Genomic DNA, 6,817 nt, shown 5'->3' on the forward strand with positions numbered 1-6,817 from the left:
TTATAAGCGTAAAGGGGCAGAAATTCTGTTTCTGCAAGAAACACACTTCTCTCAAGACAACTACCCAAAATTCCTGGATAAGGACTACCCGACACACTTTTTGTCTTCCGCGAAAGTAAAAAAAAAAGGGGTGGCCATACTAATTCATAAAAGAATACCGTTCGTACCCGATAGGACTTTCAAAGATAAAGAGGGCAGATTCCTCATAGTAAGAGGTGCAATCCAAGGGTTCCCAATTACTCTAGCAACAATATATGCCCCTAATGAGACGGCCCCCGTTTTTTTCTCTACCTTCTTTGGGAAACTCAACAAAGTGGCCAGAGGTAATATCATTGTCGCTGGAGACTTGAACAGGGCACTACGGGAGGACCTTGACAGATGTTCATCCACTAATATTACACACAGATCTGACATACTAACAATTAAAAAAGGGTTACGTGACTGCCAACTACTCGACATCTGGAGGGAACAACACCAGAGACTGAGAGAATACACCTTCTACTCACACCCACATGACACATATAGCAGGATAGATTACTTCCTTGTATCCAACAGAATGGTCCCTGGGGTCTCTCGCACCGAGATCCATGATATTTCATGGTCAGACCATGCATCTATAGAGCTGCGGTGCACACTAATCCCACTAGACAGACCTAGAGCGAACTGGAAACTAAACGAAATCTTGCTGAAAATCCCAGCCCTACAGGTGGAAATTGGGGAAAAGCTCACACAATACTTCGAGGAGAATGAGGGGAGTGTGGCTACGCACTCCAGACTGTGGGAGGCCCATAAGGCTACCCTCAGGGGGGTCATTATGAATCTGGCCGCTAAACGGAAAAGAGAACGGGAGGGAAAAATTTTGAAGCTAGAGGAACAGCTAGCAGAGCTTTCCTCCCTCCACAAAAAAATAAGAATGCCCACACGTTAACTCAAATACTAGCCACTAAAACTAGTCTTAACCTCCTCCTCTCCGCCCAGGCCGAGAAGGAATTGACCTGGTCCAAGCGGAAATTTTATGAAAAAGCTAACAAGCCTGACACACTACTTGCCAATAAGCTAAAAAAACAAGCTTCCAAACTATCACATTCACGCAATTCGAAACCAAGATGGGGACCTTACCTCCATCCCAGCGAACATAGCAGGGGAATTCAAAAAGTATTACGAAATATTATACAATGGAGATAAGGTAACCCATAATCCGAAAACAAAGGAGGATTTACGGACCTTCTTAATAGAGGCACATTTACCCATTTTGAAGAGATGCGAAAGGGAGGCACTCCAGTCGGACTTCACGATGGAGGAACTCTCTGGGGTCATCAAAGCACTAAAACCGGCTAAAGCCCCAGGGCCAGATGGCTTTTCGAACTTATATTACAATAAATATTTAAAAATTCTAGCCCCCCACATGTTAAAGTTATTCAATGAAATCTTAGCAGGGGCCTCATTCCCAGCACAAATGCTCCAAGCCTCAATATCGGTGATCCATAAACCCGGAAAGGACCCGGCAGACTGTAAGAGCTACCGGCCCATTTCACTGATTAACTTGGACCTCAAAATATACTCTAAACTTATAGCCAACAGGGTGGGTAGTGTTCTTCCCGGGTTAATTCACACGGATCAAGTAGGGTTTATCGGAGGTAGACAAGCGGCAGATAACACCAGGAGAATTATTGACCTAATTGATCTGGCCCAAAAAGAAAAAATTCACTCCATGGTGTTAAGTCTGGACGCTGAAAAAGCCTTCGATAGAATAGATTGGCCCTACCTATCGGAAACACTGAGAGCATTTGGCTTTGAGGGACGCCTCCTGCAGGCCATCCTGGCGTTGTATAAAAACCCAACAGCAAGAGTGAGATATCAAGGTTTCCCCTCAGAACAGTTTGAAATCAAAAGCGGAACACGTCAAGGATGCCCGCTGTCGCCACTACTGTTCGCCTTATATATAGAGCCTTTGGCGGCACACATCAGAAATAACCCAGATATCTCTGGTATCCCTGTGGGAGACCAAATGCACAAAGCCGCTCTATATGCGGACGATGTCATTCTCACAATAGCCAAATCTCTCACATCTCTCCCAAATGTATTCAACATACTGGGCAAATTTAACCAAATTTCGGGATTTAAGATCAATCAGTCTAAATCAGAAGCCCTCAATATTAATCTACCAAAAGAAGTTGAAAAACTGATTGACCTCAATTTTCAGTTCAAATGGCAACCCTCCGCTATCAAATATTTAGGGGTTTATCTCACAAGGGAGTACAAAACTTTATATAAAGCAAATTTCCCCAAGATCATAAAGACGCTGGGGGAGGATCTCCGAACCTGGATGAAGGGGAGCATCTCATGGATTGGGAGGATACATAGCGTGAAAATGAATCTCCTCCCAAAGATGCTATATCTTTTCCAGAGTCTCCCTATCCCTTTGGTGCAGGCGGACATCCTCTCCCTCCAGTCAAAAATTATAAAATTTATTTGGAACGGGAAAAACCCAAGAATTGATAAAGGAATATTAAAACGTCCCATTCATCCTGCGGAGGGTGAGCGGTGCCTTGCTTGCAGGCCTACTATAAAGCAGCCCAATTAGGGCAGATTTTCCAATGGCACACAGACCCAAGCCTACGGAGATGGGTTGAGTTGGAGAAGAGATGCTGTGCACCAATTGAAATCCGAAATTTAATCTGGCTACCCAGAGAAGGGGTACGCAAGATGAACAATCCGCTGCAGACCATGGTCAATTCATTATAAGTTTGGGAGGCCACGAAATTCAAATGTAATTTGACTACCAAAACATCATTAATGACACCAATAGTGGGCAACCCAGACTTCGCTCCGGACCTGAATAGCAAACATTTCTTGATATGGACTCAGAAGGGCTTCTCCCGTCTAAAAGATCTGGAGGGCATAACGACCATACAAACATTTGACCAAATTAAATCCTCTAAGAATATCCCAAACAAATTTTTTAGGTACCTCCAGATCAGAGATTTCTACAATAAAACGCCAATTCGACCGGCGCGAACAAATTTTGAGCAGCTGTGTTCCAGAGATACGGACACAAGGGGACTCACATCTAGAATGTACAGGGAAGTGATCTGCCAGAAGTCGCCCATTGACAATAGACTGAGTTACATGAGACACTGGGAATCAGACCTAGGAGAGACTTTAGAGGACGACGAATGGGACAGAATTATACAGGCGGCGGCGAAAAGCTCAATCTGCACCACATTAAAGGAGAACGCATATAAAGTCCTTATGAGGTGGTATTACACTCCGACGCGCTTAGCGAAATTTGTAAAAGGCTACTCCCCTCTCTGCCCTAAACAGTGTGGGGAAGCAGCTGACCTCCGACATATGTTGTGGTCTTGCACTAAGGGGGCCCCTATTTGGGAACAAATCAGAGATTGGATTCAGCGGATTCTCGATTTGGAGATCCCCCTGGACCCGTGGCTGTTCCTATTGGGCATGCGGATCCAGGGTCTGTCAAATGCGTCGCATAAATTAATCGCGCATTTTGCTACAGCCACAAGATGTGAGATCGCAGCATTATGGAAACAGCAGGAGATACCAATTATCCCTAAGATCAAAAACAGAATTTGGCATGTCTGCCGGATGGAACAATTAACGAGTTTAGTTAATGACTCCGGCACAAATGTTCTAAAGGTCTGGGATCCATGGTTGACCCAGGTAGACATCCCAGGAGTGGACGCCACCTCAATCTTGCACTAATTAAACTAGGTGCGTTCTCCTTTAAGGGCAGATTAGACAACACGACTCAGCGACGCACAGTTAGCAGACCTTCATGTAGTCATAGAATAGGGAAAAACAAATAAAAGAAAGAAACCTCAGAAGAACCTGTCCCAGTTAAAACCCTTAGCTATTGCCTAAAAGGTTGAACAAGAGATATCTAAAAAACTGCACCAGAGCCTGGCAACCTACCACCTCCCTCCCACCCCTAACCTCTTTCCCTGTCCCCTTGTCAAGTTCGTCTGGTCTTGTTTGTAAAGTGTTAAGTGGATGTGTCTTCGAGGCGTCATTACATGTGTTTAACAAAACTGGAAATGTAATAATGGGCTGTGGAACATTGGCTGTATTTGTACTTTCCAATAAAAATTTAAAGTTGAAAAAAAACAAAAACATTTTTTTATATTGCATTGAGTAATGGAAACCCAGGACAGTGTTGGTGCTAGCTAGATATAAACACTCCAGACATGTACCAATCTTTAAACCCTTGGGTATTTAATGTTGGTACAGATAAGAAGCATGGCTTACTCCAACCCGTTTACCCTGTGGTCAAAATATTAGTACAGCTCAACCCCGTTATAGCGCAATCTGCTATAGCGCGAATCCGCTTTTAATGCTGTCTGAGCGTGGCTCCCGATTTAAAAACATCTCCAAGGTTTTATTTTTATATAATATTCAATGCATTATTGCTAACAGACACACGCTGATACACATATATACACACACCCCTACACCATGCGGGAATTGAACCCATGATCTTTCATATGCTGGTGCAATTCTCTAGCTGCTACACCACAGTATTGGTGTGATGAATCTGACTCTATAAACAAACGTAACATCTACTGCACAGTGCAGTCAATGGGTGATCAGGGTTCAATTCCCGCATGTGTATTATATAAAATGTATTCACTGTTGGGCTGTCATTGATCAGAGAAGGGTCATGTGACCCTCCTGCGCTCAAAAGTCAGTCAAATTGAAAGCTTGGGAGAGCGTATGTAAGCACCTCGGAGCCTGATGAAGTGGAGAGAGCTGCAGATGCCGGGTAAGTCCTCGCAGAACCGTTCTTCCTGATTGCGCCGACCATTTCGCGATCCTGGTTATAACGTGCTCATTATGTGGACCAAGAGCACCGCGTTATAACGGGATTCAGCTGTATTAAGGGTTTCATATTTTTTTTTTTCATTTACAAACCTACTTTACATCCCTATCATTAAAAAAAAAATATATATATATATATATATATATATATACACACACACACACACACACACACACACACACACACACACACACACACACAGTTAGGTCCGGAAATAATTGGACACTGACAGAATTTTCATAATTTTGGCTCTGTACGCCACCAACTGAGATGCAATAGAAGTGTAGACTTTCAGCTTTAATTCAAGGGGTTGAACAAAAATATCGTATGAAACGTTTAGGAATTGCAACCATTTTCATACACAGTCCCCTTATTTCAGGGGCTCAAATGTAATTGGACAAATTAACACAATCATAAATAAAATGTTAATTTTTAATACTTTGTCGAGAATCCTTTGCAGGCAATGACTGAAGTCTGGAACGCATGGACATCACCAAACGCTGGGTTTCCTCCTTTGTGATGCTTTGCCAGGCCTTTACTGCAGCTGTCTTCAGTTGTTGTTTGTTCGTGAGTCTTTCTGCATTAAGTTTTGTCTTCAGCAAGTGAAATGCATGCTCGATCGGGTTGAGATCAGGTGATTGACTCGGCCATTGCAGAATATTTCACTTCTTTGCCTTAAAAACATCCTGGGTTTCTTTCGCAGTATGTTTTGGGTCATTGTCCATCTGTAAAGTGAAGCGCCGTCCAATCAACTTCACTGAATTTGGCTGAATCTGAGCAGACAATATATCCCTATACACTTCAGAATTCATCCGGCTGCTTCTGTCTTCGTTCACATCATCAAAAACCACTAGTGACCCAGTGCCATTGTAAACCATGCATGCCCATGCCATCACTGCCTCCACCGTGTTTTTCAGATGATGTGGTACACAGCAACTCTCTTTTTTAGATGTCCTCATTACACAGACTAATGGGGAGTTACATACTGATCTTTTTAGAAAGGATACATACAGAAATGCCATTTTAAGGGCAGATAACCATCATCCTCCTTCTCTTATTGATGCATTACCTTTTTCACAGAAAGTCCGGGTCTGCAAAATCACGAGCAGGAAGGATAATATTGAACCAGCTATTGGAGAACTACGTAGTAGATTCCTGGCTAGGGGATATCCTCCTGCTGTGTTAGACCGGGCACTGGATAAAGAGGTAAGTGCTACCAAAAATAAGAAGGAGGACAGGCTTGTATTTACCACTACGTACAGTCATAAGCGAAGCAGAGGAAAAGACCTCCCAGCCCGACGCTACAAGCCTGGTAGACAGCGTGTATCACGCGCAGGCTGTATTAACCCCCAGCACATCGGAGACCAACCATGTAGGAATAAGCACTGTAGCTGTGATGAATCCTTGATCACATTGAACGGGAAAACACTGGACACGATGGGCCCTTGGTCCCTCTAAGGATTCATTTTGCTGGGGGTTAATACAGCATGCGCGTGATACACGCTATCTACCAGGATTGTAACATTGGGCTGGGAGGTCTTTTCCTCTGCTTCGCATATTGCTGGTTTGGCCACGGCTGCTCAGCCTGGAATTAAGACTTTCATTATTGACATTATAAGAAGAGGCTTATACCCCGTGAATATGTATGTAATCACTTCATTGGTGATTTGAGAACTGGAGTGCTATCGTTATTTTTTTTTCTAACCATTTATTTATTTATTTTTTGTGGCATCTATTTATTCACATTTTTTCTTTCTGTGGAACATTTTTTTTTATTTCTCTGGAGTGAGTATTCGTGCTATTCCTATCCTGTGTGTTTTTTATTATGGAAGATTATGTAGAAGTGGAGGATGAGGAAGGGGTTACTGATACCTATGCCTTTAACTGTGGAGACACTCACCGTCAGAGGAGGGCAGAGTCAGTTTTTGATGAAGGTGCTAATTTCATCTGTGAAGAGCCTGCTGACTTAATTACCCA

This window comes from Ascaphus truei, unplaced genomic scaffold (assembly GCF_040206685.1).
Source record: "Ascaphus truei isolate aAscTru1 unplaced genomic scaffold, aAscTru1.hap1 HAP1_SCAFFOLD_479, whole genome shotgun sequence".
Taxonomy (NCBI): Eukaryota; Metazoa; Chordata; class Amphibia; order Anura; family Ascaphidae; genus Ascaphus; species Ascaphus truei.